The sequence below is a fragment of the Ambystoma mexicanum genome, chromosome 7q (genome assembly GCF_040938575.1).
Source record: "Ambystoma mexicanum isolate Mex_15411 chromosome 7q, UKY_AmexF1_1, whole genome shotgun sequence".
In the NCBI taxonomy this organism is placed as follows: Eukaryota; Metazoa; Chordata; class Amphibia; order Caudata; family Ambystomatidae; genus Ambystoma; species Ambystoma mexicanum.
Genome location: NC_090941.1, coordinates 325,554,411 through 325,574,842, shown reverse-complemented (window position 1 = coordinate 325,574,842; position 20,432 = coordinate 325,554,411). Strand labels below are relative to the sequence as shown.

Genomic DNA, 20,432 nt, shown 5'->3' with positions numbered 1-20,432 from the left:
ACACAAGTGTTTCAGAGCGTGACAAGGCAAGAGAGGGAACAGGGGAGAACAAAACAGCGATCTTACTAGGCCCAGTGACATTGAGAACGCGCAGGTGCATGGGAGAGGGGGAGGGGAAAAGTATATGGAATGGGGGAGAAGTGGAAAGTGCGAAGCAAAGGAGAAACAGATAAATAATAATAAATAAATAAATAATGTAGGCAACAAACAGTGGTAATGCAGCCAGCAATTTGCTAGTGCTAGGTTTAAGGCCGCAGACAGGGTAGGTCTTATAAGTGCAGGAAGAAAAAAAGGGGGCGCTGTATGGGTACAGATACAGACCCCAGTGCAAGGGGTGGCCCGGAGGCAGTGCAGGAGGGTGGCAGGGTGAGCAGGTACCTGAGCCTGGAGGACAGAGGGTGGCCAGGTGCACAGTGCCAAGAGAGAACAGATCAGCAGGGGAGAGGGGGAGCGAAGGCAGAGGAAAAGAGGAAGGTCTTGAGGTGCTTCTGGAACCAGAGATGGTTCTCCTCAAGTTTTAGAGTGGCAGGGAAGCTGTTCCAGAGGGAGGCCCCAGCCAACGACAGAGATCTACCCCCAGCTTGTTTCTTTGAAAAACGACTGACCCTAAGGGAGTTAGAGGTAGAGGAGTGAAGAGCTCGAGTGGGGAGGTATTTGTGGATGGATAGCTGGAGGTATTTTGGACCCAGGCTCCAGAAAGCCTTGTGGACAATGCAGAGGGTTTTGAATTTGATCCTTGCATCCGCTGGGAGCCAATGGATAGATTTCAGAGCTGGAAAGATACAATCCCAGGGCTTGAGGCCAAGGACAAGTCTTGCAGTCCTTTTCTAGATTAGTTGCAGAGGGCGGAGAGTAGAGGCAGATAGATTTAGAAAGAAGCTGTTACAGTAGTCCAACCTGGACAGACCAGAGCTTGGGATACCATGAGCTTCTAGGAGAAGGAGAGGAAAGGCAGAGTACCTCTGAGTAGGTGCAGTAGGAAGTTTGACATTTTAGAGACCTCAGAGATGTGAGTGGAGAAGGAAAGGGTGGAGTCAAAGATGACCCCGAGGTTCTTAGCCTCGCAGGAGGGGCTAGGAGAAGGGCCCAGGGAAGCCGGCCAGAGAGTGAGGGGAAAGGATGGTGAAGGTGTGCCGATGAGGAGGATCTCCGTCTTGCTGGCATTCAGACAAAGATCATTGGCGGCACACCAATCTTGAATGGCAGTTAGGCAATCAGAGATGAGAGAGGCAGAGGAGGTGGCAGAGGGCAGCCTGAAAATGTAATCAGTGTAGCACTGGAAATTTGAGCAGAAAATGGCAGTGGGGGCGAGAGTTGCAAGGTATTGATTCTGAATAGCTACTTTACCTTGAACATGTTGTTTATTTCTACAGGTGAGTTTCCTATCCAGCGAATCCTATTCCAGATGTTTTCTGTGTAGTCACTCAATGGCGCTTTCTACTTCTAAGAGACAAAGAAAAAGGCAAGATACAATATTTCTACTTGTCTCTATCTTAAAGAACAATTTGCTTTACAGAAAACAGGTTAATTGTGTGTAACCATTCTTTGAGTGTTGTTTAATGCACTCCCAAACATAACAAAAAGGTGGTCTAAGGTTTAAGCATTCATCTAAAAGGTATCTATGTAATAGAGTGGTGCGCTCAAACACGTGTGCCACACTATTCCAAGAGCATGTCAAAGTACCTTAATGAACACACTTAAATAAAAGCTACCTCATCTTAACATGTTCCATACATTTTTAACTAAATTTCTAGTAAGCGTGAGACAGAATGTTTCTTTAATTTCATAAATGTTCTATGGAGCAGAGCTTGCCGTAACAATGACTATCTCAGAGCTCCTTACCTTCACGGCGTCAGCTCACTAATACTGTCTGCCACGCTGCCTGGTGTTCTAAAAATAGGATGCTGTGGCGCGTCCATTATGCTATAACTTGTTTCCATGGTGCTCTGCTGTTGATCGGCCATGCTGGATTGCACGTTGCACTTACGTGCCTCTTTCTTATCTGAAAATAAAGTCACGGCCATGACGTGTTCACTTATTCCATGGTGAGCATGCTGCAATCACACATTGCACTTGCGTGACTCTTTCTCAACCATATTTCTATTGGACTAGTTTGCCAAGATCCTTGCATGAACATTTCTTTATGATTTTTTTATGAACAGAATGTCATTTTGTTGATCTCGTTCTGTTAATTGACACTAGATAAATATTGCACTTGCGTGTCTATTTTTTATCTGGATTTTAAATAGGATAAATATTGTAGTTGCTGTCTCTTATCTTAATTTTAAATGGTTCACTATATGTTGTTTTTTGTGTTTCAAGATTCTTATTATGAGAAATCAACATACAAGATGTTCAATAACCGTTAACAATATACAAGAACAAGAGTTAATGAATATTTAGGAAGTATTGGCAACGCGATTGAGGAAGTACAGATGACTTACAATAATATCAGGCATGTGTAAATAGTAAAAAGAAGGGATTAGTTATCTTTAAACAAAGAATATTTCTTTTTCTTCTAAAAAGAAGGGGGATGACAAAATAGTGACATAATAACAAACTAGACATATAACTAACATGAGCAACAGGACAAAACACAAACAAAGGGCGAAGGGGGAGGGATAGCAGGGATAAATAATAATAGTATTATTAATGATTTGTATAAGATAAAAAGTCAAGAAACGGTTGCCATTTCAAATTATGTTTGCATAATAGAGCAAGAGTGGAAGCTATGCAATTTTCTAACCTATGAATATTGCACAAGTTATTCCACCAACAATTATTATGAATGCGTTGTAGATTTTTCCAGTTGGTAGTAATAGTTTGCAGTCCAACCATGAGATATTAGTCAAAGAGATATTTTGTGTCCTTGTTGGCAACTACAGTTTGTAGGAGGGAGCTTCCAAAAACAAGAATATCAAAAGCAAAGTCTAGCTGTGTTTTAAAAATGAGTTTGATAGTGCGCCATACAGAGGACCAAAAGGGTTGAACATGTTGACATTCCACAAACATATGTTTAAAAGAGCCTGAGACTATTGAGCAACTCCAGCAAAGGTCATTAGCTAAAAGGCCACATTTGAAGAGGGAAGCCAGGTTAGCAAAGGCTCTATGGTGGAAATAAAACAGGGTTTGAATTAGGCTGGCTGATGAAGTAATTTTTGAGATGTAGTTCCATTGCGTAGGCCAATCAAATTGGAGATCTGCAGTCATCTTTCCAGTCATTATGTAATGGACTATCCACTGGAGTTGACATCAAAGTTTTATAGTAGAAAGACGCAGTACTTTTGAGATTTAGTAAATAAAATAATTTTAATGCATCAGGTATATTAGATTTATGAATAAGTTGATCATAATTTTCAAACAGAGCAGCAATAATAATCAAGTACTGTTTCATGGCAGATGCAGGTAGATGATATTTGATAGCAAAGTCTCTAAAAGTGATGGAAGCATTTTGTGAGAAGAATTGGTTACAGTATTTAATGTTTCTAGATAGCCATGGCTTCCATAATATTGATTTGCCTTTCACCTTAATCAATGGATTGAGCCAAATAAGAGGGGAGGTAAAGGCAGATATTTTGGCAAAAGATGGGAACATATATAATCTAAGATAAAGTGCAGATTGGCAGATACAGGAATATTTCATAAGTGAGGTAAATATCCGATAAGGGAATTGGGGAAACCATAGCTTTTTCCAGAAGCACCCAATTAGGAGGATATTCCAATTCTTCTCGAATAAACCACATTTCTATTTGCTTAATAACAAAGGCCATGTGATATTTTCTAATATCTGGAAAATTGACACCACCTATAAAATATGGACTCTTTAATTTACTGAGCGATATTCAACGTCTTCCCTACGCAAGAGTCCAGGGATTTGAAAAAGGAAAGGGGAAGGGAAATTGGTAACATATATAAAAGGTAAAGAATTACAGGGGCAATCATCATCTTTATGGACTCTAAATGACCCCACCACGAGAGATAAAGGGGTGACCATGACGTTACAAGTTCTTTAACTCTGGTTAGTACAACCTCTATATTTTTTTATCGCATATCACAGATTGAGGTATATATATGGACTCTGAGATATTTGAGGCCTTGGGGACACCATTTAATTCCTAGGGATAGCGTATGATGTGGTAAGCAATATCTATTAAGGGGAAGGATTTCTAATTTATCAATATTAAGCTTATAACCAGAAACTTGAGAGAAATTGGAGATAGTTTGTAAGAGGTGTGGACCACTCTGCATAGGCAGTTGTTTTAATATGAAAATTCTGATATTGGATTCCTAATATATTGTCATTTAGTCTAATAGTCTCTAATAAGGGTTGAAGATCTAAAATAAAGAGGATTGGGGAAAGAGTGCAACCTTGACGTGTTCTTCTGGAAAGAGGGAAAAAGGCAGATAGTTGGCCATTCACAAAGATTGCAGATTTAGGCATTGAGTAAAGTACACTGATCAGGGATAAAAAAAGGTGGGCCAAAACCATGCCATTTGAGGGTTTTTAATAAAAAGTCCAACTCCACTCTATCAAAAGCCTTTTTGGCATCTAGGGCTACTGCAGCATGGGGCTCTTTAGAGTGGTGTATTAAATCAATAATGTTTAAGAAAAGTCTAATTTTAGAAGAGGACACTCTACCTTTTACATATCCCGTTTGGTCATGTTTAAGGAGATTAGGAAGGAAGGGGAGGAGTCTGTTTGCTAAAATATTTGCTTAAATCTTACAATCAGTATTAATGAGACAAATTGGGCGATAACTTTGAGGAAGTTCGGGGTTTTTATTGGGTTTGGGAAAAACAATAATCATGGCTTCGAGAAAAGACCCTTGCACCTTCACTTCTGATGTAAAATGGGAATAAAGATCATTAAGTTTAGGGGCTAATAAATTGGAAAAATTAGAGTAGAAGTCTGTAGGAAAGCCATCAGGGCCGGGAGCTTTGCCTTTTTTGAGATGTTTAATGGCTTGAAGAATTTCTGCAGGGTTTATGGGAGCATTAAGAGAGTCGAGATTTATTTGGGGGTATGAGTTCCTGGGTATGTTGTGTAAGAAATCATCAATAGAGGTATTATTGGGAGGGGTTTCAGAGGAGTATAAGTTTCAGAAAATCTGAAGAATATCCGTATCCAAGCATTTTCTGTTTCCTAGGTGATCTTGCATGGTAACAATTCTACACTTTTCTTTTTAAAATTTAAGGTAAGAGGCTAATGATTCACCTGCCTTATTAGATAATTGGTATATTTTTGATTTGTATTTGAGCATATTTGCACAGGAATATTGGGTTACGATTTTATTATACTGTCGTCTTAACGTCAAGACTTCTTTTAGTACTGTGGATGAACCAGTGCTAGTGAATTGAATTTCTAGAGTTTTCAATTGTCTGAGAATAGACTCTGACTCTTGTTTAAGTTTTTTCTTTTTGTTGGCGACAAATGAAATAATATTACCCCTTAGAACAGCCTTATAGCAATCCCAGTTGTTTATAATAGATGTATCTTGATTTTTGTTTACTGCAAAGTAATTATCATGTTGCAGGGTAATAAAGGGTGTGAATAGGACATCATTAAGTACACTGGTATTAAAGTGCCATCTATTTGAGGGTTTAGAGTTGCTGGGAGATTGTAATTGGATATAGACGGGAGCATGATCAGAGATTGTGATGGATTCCATTTGGGCTTTTCGTTGGGTATGAATATGTAATCCAGTCTTCAAAAAGATTTCTGGGGTGCGGAATAAAAGGTAAAATCAGAATCAGTGGGGTGAAGTAAGCGCCATGCATCACTAAGGCCCATTCTGATACAAAATAAGTGAATTGTTCATGGGATGTAGTATTGGTAACACGAACACTAGATGTTCTATCTAAAAAGGGGTCTATAATTTGATTACAATCACCACATACAATCAAGTTGTGTAGATTTGCCTGAAGCATGTGGTTTCTTAGTAGCCTCCACAAATTAGGGTCAGGAGAGGTTGAGCCATAAATGTTAAGTATGGAATATTATTTAGAATTAATTGATAATTTAAGCAAAACCCATCTTCCCATGTCATCAGACTAATTTGAGAGTATACTACATTTGAGAGATGTATTTCCTAAAGTAATGACCCCATTTCTTTTTCATCTGCAGTACTAGAAAATACCTGACTGACCCAATGCTTCTCAAGTTTGGCAGCTTCTTAATTAGAAAGATGTGATTCCTGAAAACAGGCAATTGAAGGTTTCAATCTGTTTAAATGAGATAATACTTTTTGTCTCTTGATTGGATTATGCAATCCTTTAATGTTCCAAGAGACTATGTTAAGGTGCATGAATATGGGGTGTTGATTTTATAAATCACATGATATAAATGGACAAATGGATAAATGCAAACATTTTGGTACCAATTGGGTGACATGATACATCACGTTGGCATAAGGTATAATAGTGTATCCAGCATAACAGGTGAGAACATAAAGGGAGAGAGACATAAAGAAGGGGACACAACAAAAGGATATAACATGGACTTAGGTAATAGTGAGTAGTCATTCAGGATTATGAATGAAAAAGTGTCAAAACAAAAACAGCCACACCAGTCCATGTTAAGGTAAAAGAAAAATGTGATGGGGGGGAGCCGGAAAGAGAGCTAGGCCCACTGGAACCCAGCCCCAGAGGAGAAAACCGAAGATTGGGTAATAAAATCTTCAAGTGACAGAAGGCGATGTATCCATGTCGGTCCTTTTCTGAGATTGGATATATCTACGTAGATCCACTGAATTTTGAAATGTTGAGGTCTGTCCATTTAGAGCAACATTCAGAGTTTCAGGATGTACAATGCCATATCTGGCATTTAGTTGCCAAAGTACAGGTCGAAAGGCAAGGAGCTCCTTTCTTCTTGCTGCCGTTGCTTTGGCTACATCTTGTGTTATAAAGATTTTTTTTCCTTCCCATGTTAGATTTTTGGTTGCCTGACTTTTTCCATAATAAGAGTGACATGCCTAAAGTCAAGGAGAGCTAGAATCATGGTCCGAGGTGGGTTGTTGGTACTTTGTGAGGGTCTGTGAGAGCCAATTCGATGTGCTCTTTGGATATTGAGCTGTACTGGGGCTGGGAGGTTAAGAACACGAGGCAGGAACATATATAGGAAGGCAGTAGGATTGTCCTTTTCAATCCCTTCAGGAAGACCGATCACACAAAGGTTATTTCTTCTATTCCGATTTTCAAGATTTTCAGTTTGTTGTTGTAGAGTTAATACTGTGGCTTCCAGTGAGGTGACTTTGTTGGAAATATCCTCTGCGTTCCCTGCTCGTCTCTCAACTTCATTCATCCTGGCTTCAAAAATAGACCACTTGCTATCTAGTTGCTGTAATTTAGCGTTAGTGTCTTCCATGAAAGGTTTAAGCACTCTAATTTCTAGTTGTATAGTTTGCATAACTGTGTCAGTTGAATTTTCTATAGTGGAGGAGACTCGCTTTTTTGGCTTTTTAATCGTCGCAGATGATGAGGGTGGTCCGTCTTTGGATTGCACTTTCTTTGTTGTCATAGTGTATTATGGGAAAGTGTTACTTTTCTCTTTCCTCTTCACTTACTCCCTTATCTTCTAGTCTTTTATAGTTTTCACAACCTTCCACCTCCTTCCTCTGGCTTTGCTCTTCCTCCTTTCCTTTTTGATTTCTGCACTCTCCTATTCTTCTCCTTCTACTTTCCTGTTTGCTATATGATTTCCTTTTCCTTATTGTCTTTCTTTTCGTTTACAACTCATCTTTTTTATTTAAAACCCATCTCTGGATTACACAATTGCTCCAATAGTGAAGTGTATGAAGAGACGTAAGGGTTGTGTATTTTATGGCAGAGGGGGGATTCAAGATTTATTTCTCGTTTCTTTCTTTGTTTTCTCCATTGCCTTTTTTTCCTTTCTCCTTTTCTTCCTTTCCTTCCTTCTTTTTCTTTCTCTTCTTTCCTCTTCATCTCTCTCTTCCCTTCTCTTCCTCTCACTTCCTAATCTCTCTCATTTCCTTTCTCTTCCCTTCCTTCGTTTCCTCCTTTCCCTTTGTTCCCTCTTTATCCTTTTCCTTTTTCCTTTCTTTTCTTTTCCCTTTTCCCCTTCTCTTCCCTTTTATTTTTTACCTTTCTCTCTTCTTCTTAAAAAATAAAAATAAAATAATAAATAAAAGAAAAGAAAAAGAGTCCAACAAAATAATAGTAAGACATAAACTTGCAGGCTACATTTGATAAGTTCTTTTATTTTCCGTTTCAAATCTTTCCTTTCTTTCCTTCCCTTCCCCCTCCCATTTTTTACCATCTTATGCAGGAGGAGAGTTTTGTGTTGATGGGTGGGCCGCATCCGTCACCACCGCCAAACAGCTGACAGGAGGAATCAGCTACCCTGCGTACGGGATGACGCGGCTTAAGGGCCCAGCCTCCAGGAAGCAGACCTCAACAGAATGCAGCCACCAGACCTCCAGAAGCTCCCTCAACGTCCGGAACCCGAGGCGGAAGGTAAGTGGCAGCCAAATGGATCACCTTCAAGGTAAGTATATTAATTTACGTGTTTATATTAACTGTACAATGTTCCAGCGGAGCGGAGCCGAACAGCTAGGCTGCTAACTCGCACGGCGCCAAGCCACGCCCCCATATGTTGTTATCATTTGTCGTGTGTGTATAAAGTACTGCTTGGAGCGCACTCGATACACAAACGCCAAACGCATAATGTTCAACACAGATGCACTCATGGTACTCGGACTCTAGTGATGCGTGGTCCCCACTCGATATATACATTAAGGCCTTTCTGCACAGTATTGCATTTTTGAATAAACCTCTGTTCCAAAGTTTGGAGGATCATGTCTTCATTCCCAGATCCGGTTTGTTTAATTTGCCAAATACCGAACTAAAAAAAGTCATCAGCTAAATGCTTTTTTTCTATATACTGATCCACTAATGGTTTTTCTGTGACCTTTCTTTCGAATGCACAACTGATTGTTCAAATATCCTTTGCGGTATTTCACGTTTGGTTTTTCATATATAAACTAGATTCCATGGGCATTTAATCCTGTAAATGAGATATTTGATCCTGCAGTTGGTAAAACTGTTAAACTGCCACAGGCTTCCATTGATTTGGGATTCAAACCTATGTTTGCTCAGCGTGGTCTTGCTTCCAAGACCTGCGTGTTGCCACTGAGCTATCCATTTCTGAGAACGTAACAAAACGTCTGTTTCTCTGCCTCTCTCCGCCCAACTTCTGCGCAAAGACGTTTCCTCGTTGGATGGCATTTTGTTAAAAATCTTGTTACAAAAAGGGTATGTTCTCTCCTCCATGTAGTTGGCCTGGTCTTTTTTTAATTTCATGAATTCTTTGTCTAAATTTAGTTGTCTACATTTGTCAATCTCTTCATTGAGCTTGTCCAGCTTGTCTTCCGTATCTCGCACCACTGCATCCATGGTGAATTGGCTCTCTAGAGCTGATAGCTCTTCCCTTTGTTTCTTAATTTCTTCTTCAGCTGTATCGATAATTAGGATAATCCAATCTCTGCTGCATTTGTTTCCTACTCATCTGAAGTTACCTTTGTATTTGAGATTATCTATAAAGACTCAGGGGATGTTCTTTACTTGCAGACCCTCAGGGATTATTCCTGCTTTTGAATACTCGAGCATCATCTTCCCATGGATCTCAGTTCGAACGAGTTTCTTCTTTTTTTGTTCATTTACTTCTAACTGATTTTTGCCACCATTGGGGTCTGCTGCGTCTCTCTATAGACCTAAATCTGACACTCCTCTCATTAGTCTCTGAAAGTGTTCTTCCGAGAAAGAAACTATATTAATATTCTCCATGCTTTGTTTCACCTTTTGTTGCTATTTCTATTTGAAATGAGAAATCAATCCTCACTTAAACCCCAACAGCCAAAGGGCTGTCCTAGTCAACATCCAAAAGGTGGGGCCCGGACCAATGTCTGGGCCACACCTTTTGGAGGTTGAGATTGAAGAAATTAGAACATTTAATTACCGGAGTGGCTTGCTGACTCCTGAAATTCATTTCATAACTGGTTGTTACGCTCACCTGGTATCCACGGGGACGCCACCCAGCCCTGGTTGGATGATTTGCACTCTCGAACCCTCTCCCGGTCCCTTGGTAAGGCCTCTGGTTAAAGATGGATCTGCAATATAGGAGAGCTGGATTCAATACCAGATTGTCTTTATGTTTTCCCACCTCCCTTGGCCTCAACTCCTTCCTCCCCCTTGGGCCTTCTCTTCACCTTTTATATTGCTAACCTGTGTCTTTTCTCTCCTTGCAGGTTGCGATGTTCCTCGCTGAGCGCCGTAATGTTCCAGCAATGATACTGACCAGGAGATGACTACCCAGGTAAGAATTGTGTGGCTTTCTTCATTCGGGAGGAAACGTGAGTAAACGCTTACTAATGCTGTCTTTCTTTCTCCTCTTTCCAGGTTATGGTATTCCAGGATGTATGCAGTGCCGGATGATCAAGTTTGTACCTTCAGGTGAGTGGAACTGAAGTCAGCGATAGATTGGAGACAGGATACTGTTCCAGGTAAGTTTCTTAATGTTCTTTCTGTCTGTGCAGGTCCTTGGTTTCAGGTAAGCTGGCATCAAAGAACTGGACACAGTGAGCGTTACGCTGCCCACAGCAGAATAACGCAAAGCATGTTCTGCTGTTTGGGTGTGGTTTAAATAGTCTTAGGTAAAGTAGTCCAGGTAAAATAGTCCCAGGCCTGCCACACCCAAAGTAGTCCAGGTAAAGTAGTCCCATGCCTGCCACACCCAAAAGACTAGACCGCATTGCTCAGTTCCTTGTAACTGAGCTATATGTGTGCCTCCATGTTGGCTGAACCCCCCCAAGTTAAATAGTCCCAAGTAAATAGTCCCATTCTAATGTTGGTCTTCATGATGGTTATGAGCCGGGGGCCAAAGGTGCCAGGACTGACTCCAAGAGAGTCTTGAATGAGGTTTTAAGGCCTTTGACCTGGCCCCAACTGGAAGGCTGATTTGCCAGTGAGGGCCAGGGGCAAGGGTCATGACACTGGGCTGTTAGGCCAAAAAGAATTTGCGTATAGCACATTGCTTAACTAGTCACTCCAGCTTCTCTAAAAAGCAAAGACCACTCCCATCCCTGGGATTGCCTATAAAATTGACCACCGGACTATTTTAAGCAAGTCCGACTTAATAGTGTTCTACTGCCTTGCCATGACTGGCCAGCTATCTATAAATGAATGAGACTCTCTTACTGTTCAGTTTACCTTTCTGTATGATTTTCACCCCTGATCCGAGACATATTCACCAAGAAAATGCACAGCCCTATAGGGGAGAGTGGGATCTACCTATTTTTTTAGTTTATGCCATGAGGTATGATATCCGCTTGGGCAGAGAGAACTGATTTTATAGAGGGAAATCATAATTATTTCTAGAATCTACATTTAGCAATGGTAAAAATGTACTCTTTGAAGATACTACAAAGCAGGGAAATGAATTAGATGCAGCAGGGACATAAAGAAAAGTGTCACAATCTTAGATAGGATTTGTGTACAAATATAGTCCTAAACTGTTTGACCTAATTAGTAGAATCATCTATTGAATGGTTAGGTATTTAACTAGAAAACAAAATACTAGCCAGACTTTATTCATAAACTTGTTCATCTAGCCTATCTGAAGAAGTATCATTTTTCGTATTGAATTGGATTTATTATTCCCAAACAAAACGTCTAGAATGCGATGTGGAGTGAATCGCTGTTCAAGATGTCAGCAAGAAAGTACACATAATTTACACAAATCTGAGATTAGCAAAGACATCACATAGTAATGGGAGAATGTGAGTGATGTATTTATCTAGATGTTTGAAAAGCAGTGTGGTGGTAAACTCACTTTCAAGTCTCTTTAGAATTGAAGAAAATGATAATCACTCAAAAAGTGTGGTAATAGAATAATGTTTTTTAAAATTATTTTAATGGAACAGGTAATGCTGGCTGTAAGACACTGGGTGTAAATAGATGGCTAAATAACGTTGAAAGGATTAGACGCATGGAAATAGCTATTGGTGGTGAAAAGGCTTAAATAAAAGGTCAGGAGGGCTGAACACTGGATACATTTGTTCTGCTATACACCTGCCTTGACTCAATCAAATGAGGATTAAACTAATTCAATATTTATTTTGGATTATAGAGTAAAGATTTTGTGTCATTTCTTACTGAGGTAAGGGGTTTGCATACTGCTGAATGTACTAAAGCTGTCAATGTGTAATTGATCTGGGGATATAAACGAACCATCAGAAAAAAGAACCCCAAACCCCTGTTTTCCTGAAAATGCTCCCATCTTAAGGGTAACAGACTGACAGTTTCTGGCCCATGGAGGAGTGAGCAAACTTCATCATCTCTTGCTCCTTCATAATGTGGCTGTCTCGGTCAGCATCTCCAGCTCCATAATGATACCTTGTAAAGACATTTCCTCCATATTTCTGCCAGTATTCTTTCAATATATCCTCCATCCTTTGTTTGTGGGTGGCAATGATTGACAACCACACCTGGGCAAAACCTGCCGTTTTCATCAATGTGAATCATATTATTCAAGCCAGTACTAACACTTTCCTTACCACAAAGTGACAGTTTCTTTCATCCACCAAATTTTACAGAGACAGCCCTCCTCACCTCTTCAGAGACCACTAAGAAACTCCAAAGTGATCTCAGGCAAAGAAGTGCCAGAATCAGCATGAACCCAAGCTGTAAAATGGAAGAATGCTATCTGAATCAGTAGCCACACCCTGTGCGCATCTATCCGCAGCCACCCTACCATAATTTCCACCTACCAGGAAACCCTAGTAGGAAATTAGTGAGGAAGTGTTGATCTTGAGTGGGACTAAAAGAAGGCAGAAAGTAAAGGGAAGCACTAGATGATATAGGTGGACACCATCAGTTCCATGTACCCAGTAGCAAGTGGATGCAAGAGCAACAGGAGAGCATTCTCAGTCATGGGTTCCTGATGGCACGTGGATACAACAGCAAGAGTAGAGCATCCTCAGTTCGGGGTGCCCGATAGCAAGAGCACCAGTGGAGTGTCCCACAAACATAACAACAAATGGAAAAACAATGTAGAAACCAAATACCACAACTGAAGGAAAATTTAAAGCAAGTCCAAGAGCATGCCCAGTCAAAACCAATCAGAAAGAGCCAAGACCCAATGAGAACATAGGAAAGGTAAAGTTCACAGTCCAAGGTCAGTTCATCACAAGATACAAAAAGAATTAGAGACAAAAGCTTCATAGTGGAAAATCCATTGTGGAGCATGCATTCTAAGAGGAAGACTTCCTTAGTCATCTTATGTCATGGCTCCAGGATCACATATCAGGCTTGCCTGTCCTTTAGACCAGTTACAAAATTCACCTGTGACCGAAACTCATATTCTGCGGGCTCCCAGGGTCAGGGGAAGACTATGTGGACCACTTTAGTGGGATTATGGAGGAGGGCTCAAGGGGCTGCAACGGCCCTGGGACTGCAACTCCCAGAGGTCTGCGCAATGATGTGGGACTTGTGTGCTCATAGGGGCCATCATGGCTGAAGAATCCCACACTTGAAGAATCTAGCACCTGCAAACAAAAGAAGACAACAGGTGAAACACTCACATGCAGGAAGATCGGACCATTTGAGGAAAAACTTGTACTCATCTGAAACATCTCTGGTGTCTCCACATAGAATTCCAGGACACTGACGACAATCACTTGATCTGGAAAAAGAACACAAACAAGAAATTAAACTGTGCACTCGCCTGCAGTAAGTAGTTAGATGGCGCACACACCTACAGTGAGTTTAAGATTTTAACAATATTTGTGTACTTACCTTTAGTTGGTCCTATGCCCAGAACACAGAACACCTTACCTCACAATCACTGCCCAACCTAAAAAGGGGAAGCAAAGGAGAAGTTAGGCTATGACATAGACATTTGACATATCAGAACCTTACAAGGATTACCGACTTGTTGTTTGGCTGAACCCTGAGAGGACGAAAGAAAGGGAGTGAGATTAATGAACAGTTTGTATAACACGCCTAGTGAAGTAAGTGGTGGTTAGTGCAAGAAGGAACAAGCCAGTGCAGTAACTTGTTAAGAGACATTTAGAGACAATAGATACTCCAGTGTAAAACCTGGGAATAAACCACGAGATGGCCTGCGAAAAGATAGGAGCTGAGGCAGCTGGACTCTTTAACCAAGGGGAGTGCTGCAACCTACCTTGGATGCTTGCTACACTTAGCCCTTAGACCTCCAGGTAAAAGTAAGCATCCCCCACTAAGGCAGTAAACCCCCCTACAATGAGTGGCAATAAGGACACACCCCAGGAGGGAATAAGACCACGAGCAAGTGCGGGTGAAGTTAAACCGTTTTTATCTAAATAGATAAAGGGCATGCAAAGGACTCTGCAAACTCCGAGAGCGCACTGTCTGACAATAGCAAAGACAGTCAGTTATATTACAAATACACGTCATGCATGATCTAAGCTATAGGGGCCACATAGTCTTGGGGATTGGATGGTGACTTCTAGCTACTATGTAGTCTATATGCTCGGTGCTCCATGATTGGCGGGGATCCACGTGGTGGCATCACGAAGTGCTTGGGTCAGCTGGGCTCATCGGGGTGGAGCTCCAGGGCACTGGCTGTCAACGGAGATTCACCACGTTGGTTCTAGAAACTTGCCCTTGTGGCCATTCATACACATTCATCACACTCATTTATGCCAGGTTGTTATGTAAAACTTCTAACACATCAATCTAATACCTGGTGGGGACACAGGAAAGCAGTATGCAATAGAGGCTTCCTCCATACATCATCGTAAAGTTGTCTTTAATAAAGGGTCCAGTCTCATGGGTCCAGGTGTCTTATGAGGAGGCACGGGTCAAGCTACCTTCATCATTTTATCTTGTTGGATGCAGTAAATGATGGCTCTGGGGGATGTTTGCACAAGGACGGATAACTGTCTTCGTGGTCTGTTGAATTTGGGGTGAACTGGAATACCATTAGGTCAGAGGGGGCACCTAGCTGGCACCTCAAAGGTGGTGGGATTTATGCCCGGGTAGCTCATAATTCACGTGGCCTGGTCATGGCGGCGCACAGTGGTTGTATGGCGTCATCTGACATGGGGGAGGTAAATACTTGAAGCGGGTCCAACAGGAATGTGGGGAGGTGAGGCTGTGCTGCTCGAACACCAGCAAGCCCCGGCGGGCCTTGGCGGGTGGAGGGGGAGATGGGCTTGTAACTTTGTGCGAGTTTCTATTCACTGGGCTGCACAAATACTATTAGAGAGGACAGATGTTAAGGCTGGGGGCATTAGGTAAATTACACATTTCTGCCGCTTACATGTGCTTACATTACTATGTTCATAACAATGGAGGTTTTTCATTGGCACATATATTACATAATGGTAGTCGGTCTTATGCTTGCAATTCATGAGAGAGGTGAACATATAATAAACGTGAGGTAGCGTCAGGTTGGGTTATGTACTCGGGAGCAAGAAAGCAATGTGTTAATCTAACATTTTGATTATAGTACAAACTGGCTCAATGCCCTTGGTGGCCTACATGCAATACAACATATTTTATCACATCATTCACAAGCATTTTATATATTGCTTTTCAATTACCCTTTTTACAATAGCAGCAAACATTAGTTGGTACAAAGTGGATTTTCGAGTGGTCGTACACCGGGCCTCAGAATGTGAAGGTGTCTCGGGGGCGAGCGGGGATCTCCTCGCTTTAATACGAGTGACTAGCATTATACATTTTAACACCATTTAACACACATTCTTTAGCAGCATGGATAAGACTGGGAGGCTCGAGAGTTCAGCATATATGGTTAACACTTCATCTGGGAGAACGGGGCTGGGGGTCATGAGCACCATATATCACAAGTGAGGGTGGTTAGGCGCAGGGTCGGGGTATACTTGATAGGGATGACTTTTGTTCTTTGTCAAACCCCAACTTCAAGTCCGGTCACTTCTAGGGCAATGATGTACTGCAGAAGGTAAATGATACAGAGTTTGTTCTGTTACTTGTTCGCGTCTAGTTGCTCGCGAGAACGGGCCTTCAGCGGATCTGCCATGGTGGGAGGAAGGGAGGAAGTGCAGGACTTTCTGTGCACGGTCAAGTAAGGGCCGAGCTGCAGCATTTGTATGCAGGCTGTTCTACTGGTGCCTGGGTTCAGTGTGCTCAAAATGGAGTCTTGGTGTGTTATAAAATGGTGTCTATGTTATGCTACACTACGGGCCATGCAGCCTCACGTGTCAATCCGCAGCCACCCTGCCTCCTGGGCCCAGTTGCATGGGGGGCTGCCAACGAGTCATGAGCCTCACGTAGGTGGGCAATGTGAGGGAGGGGGGTCCTAAAGAGCTATCCTCCCATACATTTCCCCCCTTTTATTACTTAAGTAACGAATGCTGTAACTCACCCAACCTCTGACGTTCTTTTTTCATTAGCAACTGCTTCATCCCACGCCGGTGTCCTCTTTATTGGCATCCAGGCTCTACACACCCCTCGGAGACTTTCCCCCCTTCTAGCATACTCATCCTGTGTGCAGGTCATGTATATACACCCCCACCCTCCTCCAGGTCTACCCATACTTCCTTGTACCATTCTCGTTCCAGAGGACCTTTTATTGTTGTGTGGTATAACCTATCCACTATGTCCCCGTCATAATATAATGCCACCCCCCTATATTTGGGTTCAGGATCCTCACCTGTTTACACTTGTGCCTCCTGCATGATCTGTGCTGTTCCCCTAGCGTTGCCCATTGTCACCATCATCATTGCACCATTAGGGACTGCGTTTGAGCAGCATCGAAGACCTAGCTGGCACACACAAAAAATCAGGAGGAAAAATACGATGATGGGTATCAGCATTTTGACAGTCAATACTAGCCAGGATGGTACCCAAGAAAAAATGTTGTCCAACCACGAGCTTGGGTCCACTCCATCTTCTTTCTTCATCTGTTCCCCCAAATTGTGCACTGCCGCAATAACCTGTCAGAGAGTTCCGTTGTCCGCATCTGCAGAAGGCACGAATGTGCAGCATGCGCTCCTGATTTTTCGGCTAACACCTTCGTCCATCGTTGTTAACAGGTCTAGGACATACCTGTTCTGCATTGTTATTAGCCTTAGGGCTCTGAGCTCCACCCTGATCATGTTGAACCCTTCTTCAGTGTGGTTGGCCAATTGGATCAGCTCCGAGCGCATGATTTGCAGCCACTTTGCATTGGCTCGCGCCTGGATACTAGGGACGAGGGACGCAAAGAATGTTTCAGCCGAGTTGAATAGCTGATACCTGTCAGGAATTGGTGCCAACAATTCTGTGGATGCTTGGATATGTAGTTGGATGACCTCTGCTTTCTGGATATCACACCTTGCGCGTTGTCTGCGGACAGGACATACATTGGTGGTTCTTCTGTTGGTTGTGAATTTTCTGGGCGACGGCGGCTTGCAGTCCTTCTCCTCCTTCGATGTGACTTTCCGGGATCACCATCAGGGCAGAGTGCAGTGTCACCAAAGAACATGTGCCCCTCCAAGATTATGGGAGGTGCAAGTATGCCTGTTTACCGCAGACCCAGTAAGTGTCCATAAGGGCTGCTGTCCCTTTCTTCATATCTAGGATAATGAGTGTTGTATTGCAGTTCTTATTGGTGCCCATGTTGTTTTTCCCCTCGCCAAGGAAGCATAGTTCGTATGTAAATTCTTTTTGCAGTCTGACAATTTTTCAATGGCTGTCACCCATGTTAGCTTTGTGAGATGCTTCGTCCAAACTGGTGTGCAGGTTTTCTCCACCCATTGCAGTTTCTCTTCTGGCAATCCTCTTAGCGCTTCTGCTTTGCATGTTATCACTTCCTCTTTCCACTTATTTTCTGAGAACAAAGTCCCTTTAATCACCAAAAACGGTTCTTTTAAACATATCACTCCTTTGGGTCTCGAGTAGCAGGTTTTATCATTTTGCAGCATTTCAAAAGCTACTGTGTGTGCCTGGAAGGTGTTCTTAAGTCTACATAGGGTGAGATGAAGGAGGCACTGGGCATCTGCAAGAGGCAGTTCTTGAGGTAGTAGTACCTTAGTTGTGCCTGAGGCATGGGGAATCAAGGACCATATGTAACAGCTCTCATTTGTTGTTTACTTTGCAGTGGAGATCATATCTGCATACCATTTATTTGATTGATGTGGGTGCCTAGGGTCTTCTATTGTGTCTAAGCCCCAAGCTGGAATACTCGTCATATTTCCTCCTACCCACCTCCCTCCTCCTTCTGCTGCTTTTGAGGTACTCTTACGCATTCCTTGCTGCTTGCAGTGATTTGCCCTGTACACCCGCACCCCCCTTTCCCCACTCATCATATAGGACCAGGAATATTTCAGTCATTTCTGCATTTTCTTCCTGTATACTTGTGGGGTAGTGTCATATAACCATGATAAAACAGAAGGATTACAATAATTTAACCCATAGACACTATATTCAGAGGCATTGTATGGGGGAGTCGGGCGTGGGGGTCAGCTTATTGTTTTTTTTTCTTTTTTCTTTTGTTGGGATATTACTAAAGTAATGCAGGAGCCTCGGCAGAACTACCATCTTGAGCCTAGCCCCAGGCCCCATATTCGCCAAAGGCAATCTTGCCCAGAACTGCATACTGTTTCTAATTTTCCCAACGGCTACTTCCGTATTGTGTCTGTGTTCATCTTGCACCATGTGATATATATCTACGCCCAAATAGCGAAAAGAGCTCGTTGCCCTGCACCGGTAGTCCTTCTACAGGGATCCCCTTATAGCTACCTAATGGGAATATGACAGACTTTTGGGGGTTCACCGAGATGCCCGACAACTCTGCATACCTTTCCATCACTTCAAGTATGTATAAGAGATTTTCTTCTGGGTATTGCAAGTACAGCAACAAATCGTCCGCGTACAAGGATATCAAGTGTCGTTCCCCTCCTACCTCAATGCCAATCGCCTCATACTGTGCCCTAAGGCATATTGCCAGAGGCTCCAGGGCCAATATGTAAAGCATCGGGGACCTGGGGCACCCTTGTCTGGTGCCTCTGCCAAGTTGCCATCTTTCGGATATCACCGCTCCAGTTCGGACCCTGGCAAGCGGCTCACTATACAACATGATATAGCACGGCCCCATTCCATACCCTTCCTAAGCAGCCAATAACCATGACCACTTGACCGAATCAAAAGCATTGACTGCATCTAGAGACACTATCACCATCTCACCCTCGTTCTTACTACCCCATTCGACCACCCGATGAAGTCGCCTATGGTTGTGTGTTATGTTCCTGCTCGGGACATAACCCGTTTGATCAGGATGTATGAGTCTACCAATCACTTTCCGCAATCGATTTGCTAGGACAGCCGTGAGAATCTTGCTGTCCTGATTTAGCATCGACAGAGGCCTGTAGGAACCACATCTATGCTCCGGTTTATCGGGCTTGGGCAGCGGTATTATGATCGCCTCTCTGAGTGACTCAGGCAACTGTCCTATCTCAAACGCTTCATTCAACATGTCCAGCATTGAGGGGAGGGTTTCCTCTCTGTATACTTTATAAAATTTGCTGGGGAACCCATCTGCCCCTGGGGCCTTACAGGTAGGCAACTGCTTCACTACCTCTTCTAATTCCTCCAACGTGATTGGCTCATCTAACTCCTCCCTCTCTTCGTCGCTTATCTTGGGCAGCCCTATGTCTTCTACCATTTCGGTTATCTTGCGCTGGTCGCCTATCTCATCATCTCCATACAGCACTCTGTAATATTCCACAAATTCTTTGTTAACCCCCTCTTGCGTGGCCACCTCATCTCCGTCCTCCCTAATAATAGTCCTAATCGGAGGCCTAGGGGTCTCACTTTTGTATAGCCAGGCCAAAAGGCGGCCTGTCTTGTCTCCCCCCGCGTGCTGCCTCTCAACATATTTCTTATAATTGAGATTGCAGAGTCTTTCCCAATGCCCTGCACATTGTTGCTGTAGTTGGAGTACCAGCTCCGTGTCTACGTCATCGCTCTTCAACATTGTTTCTAGCTCAGTTTCCACCCTCTGTAGGTCAGCCAAGACCCCACCCTGTAGCCCTCTTGACTTAGCAATGGCCGCCCCCCGCATCACCACCTTAAAAGCTTCCCATAATGTGCCCGCAGAGTCAACACTTCCAGTATTTTCCTCAAAGAAGTTAGTAATCTCTTCCCTTATATCTTCTATAAAGATTGGATCTTTAAGCGCCTCCGCTCAGAGGCGCCATGTAGGGATCTTCGCCCTCGGGGGGCAATATTGCCATCCGAGGATCAGGGGCGAATGATCCGAGAGGACCCTGGCCTTATATTTGATTTGAGTAATCTCAGACATCATATCTGCTGTGGCAAAGACGTAATCGAGCCTAGTGTGCAGTTGGTGTGGGGCTGAATAGTGCGAGTATTGCCTCTCAGTGGGATGTTTCATCCTCCACGCATCTGTA

General features: G+C 42.8%; 1 pseudogene; it reads right to left on the bottom strand.

The window, feature by feature from the left end:
- Nucleotides 1-12,293: 12,293 nt before the first annotated feature.
- LOC138528043 (phosphoglucomutase-1-like) overlaps nt 12,294-20,432 on the bottom strand; it is a 37,703-nt pseudogene continuing 29,564 nt past the window's right edge.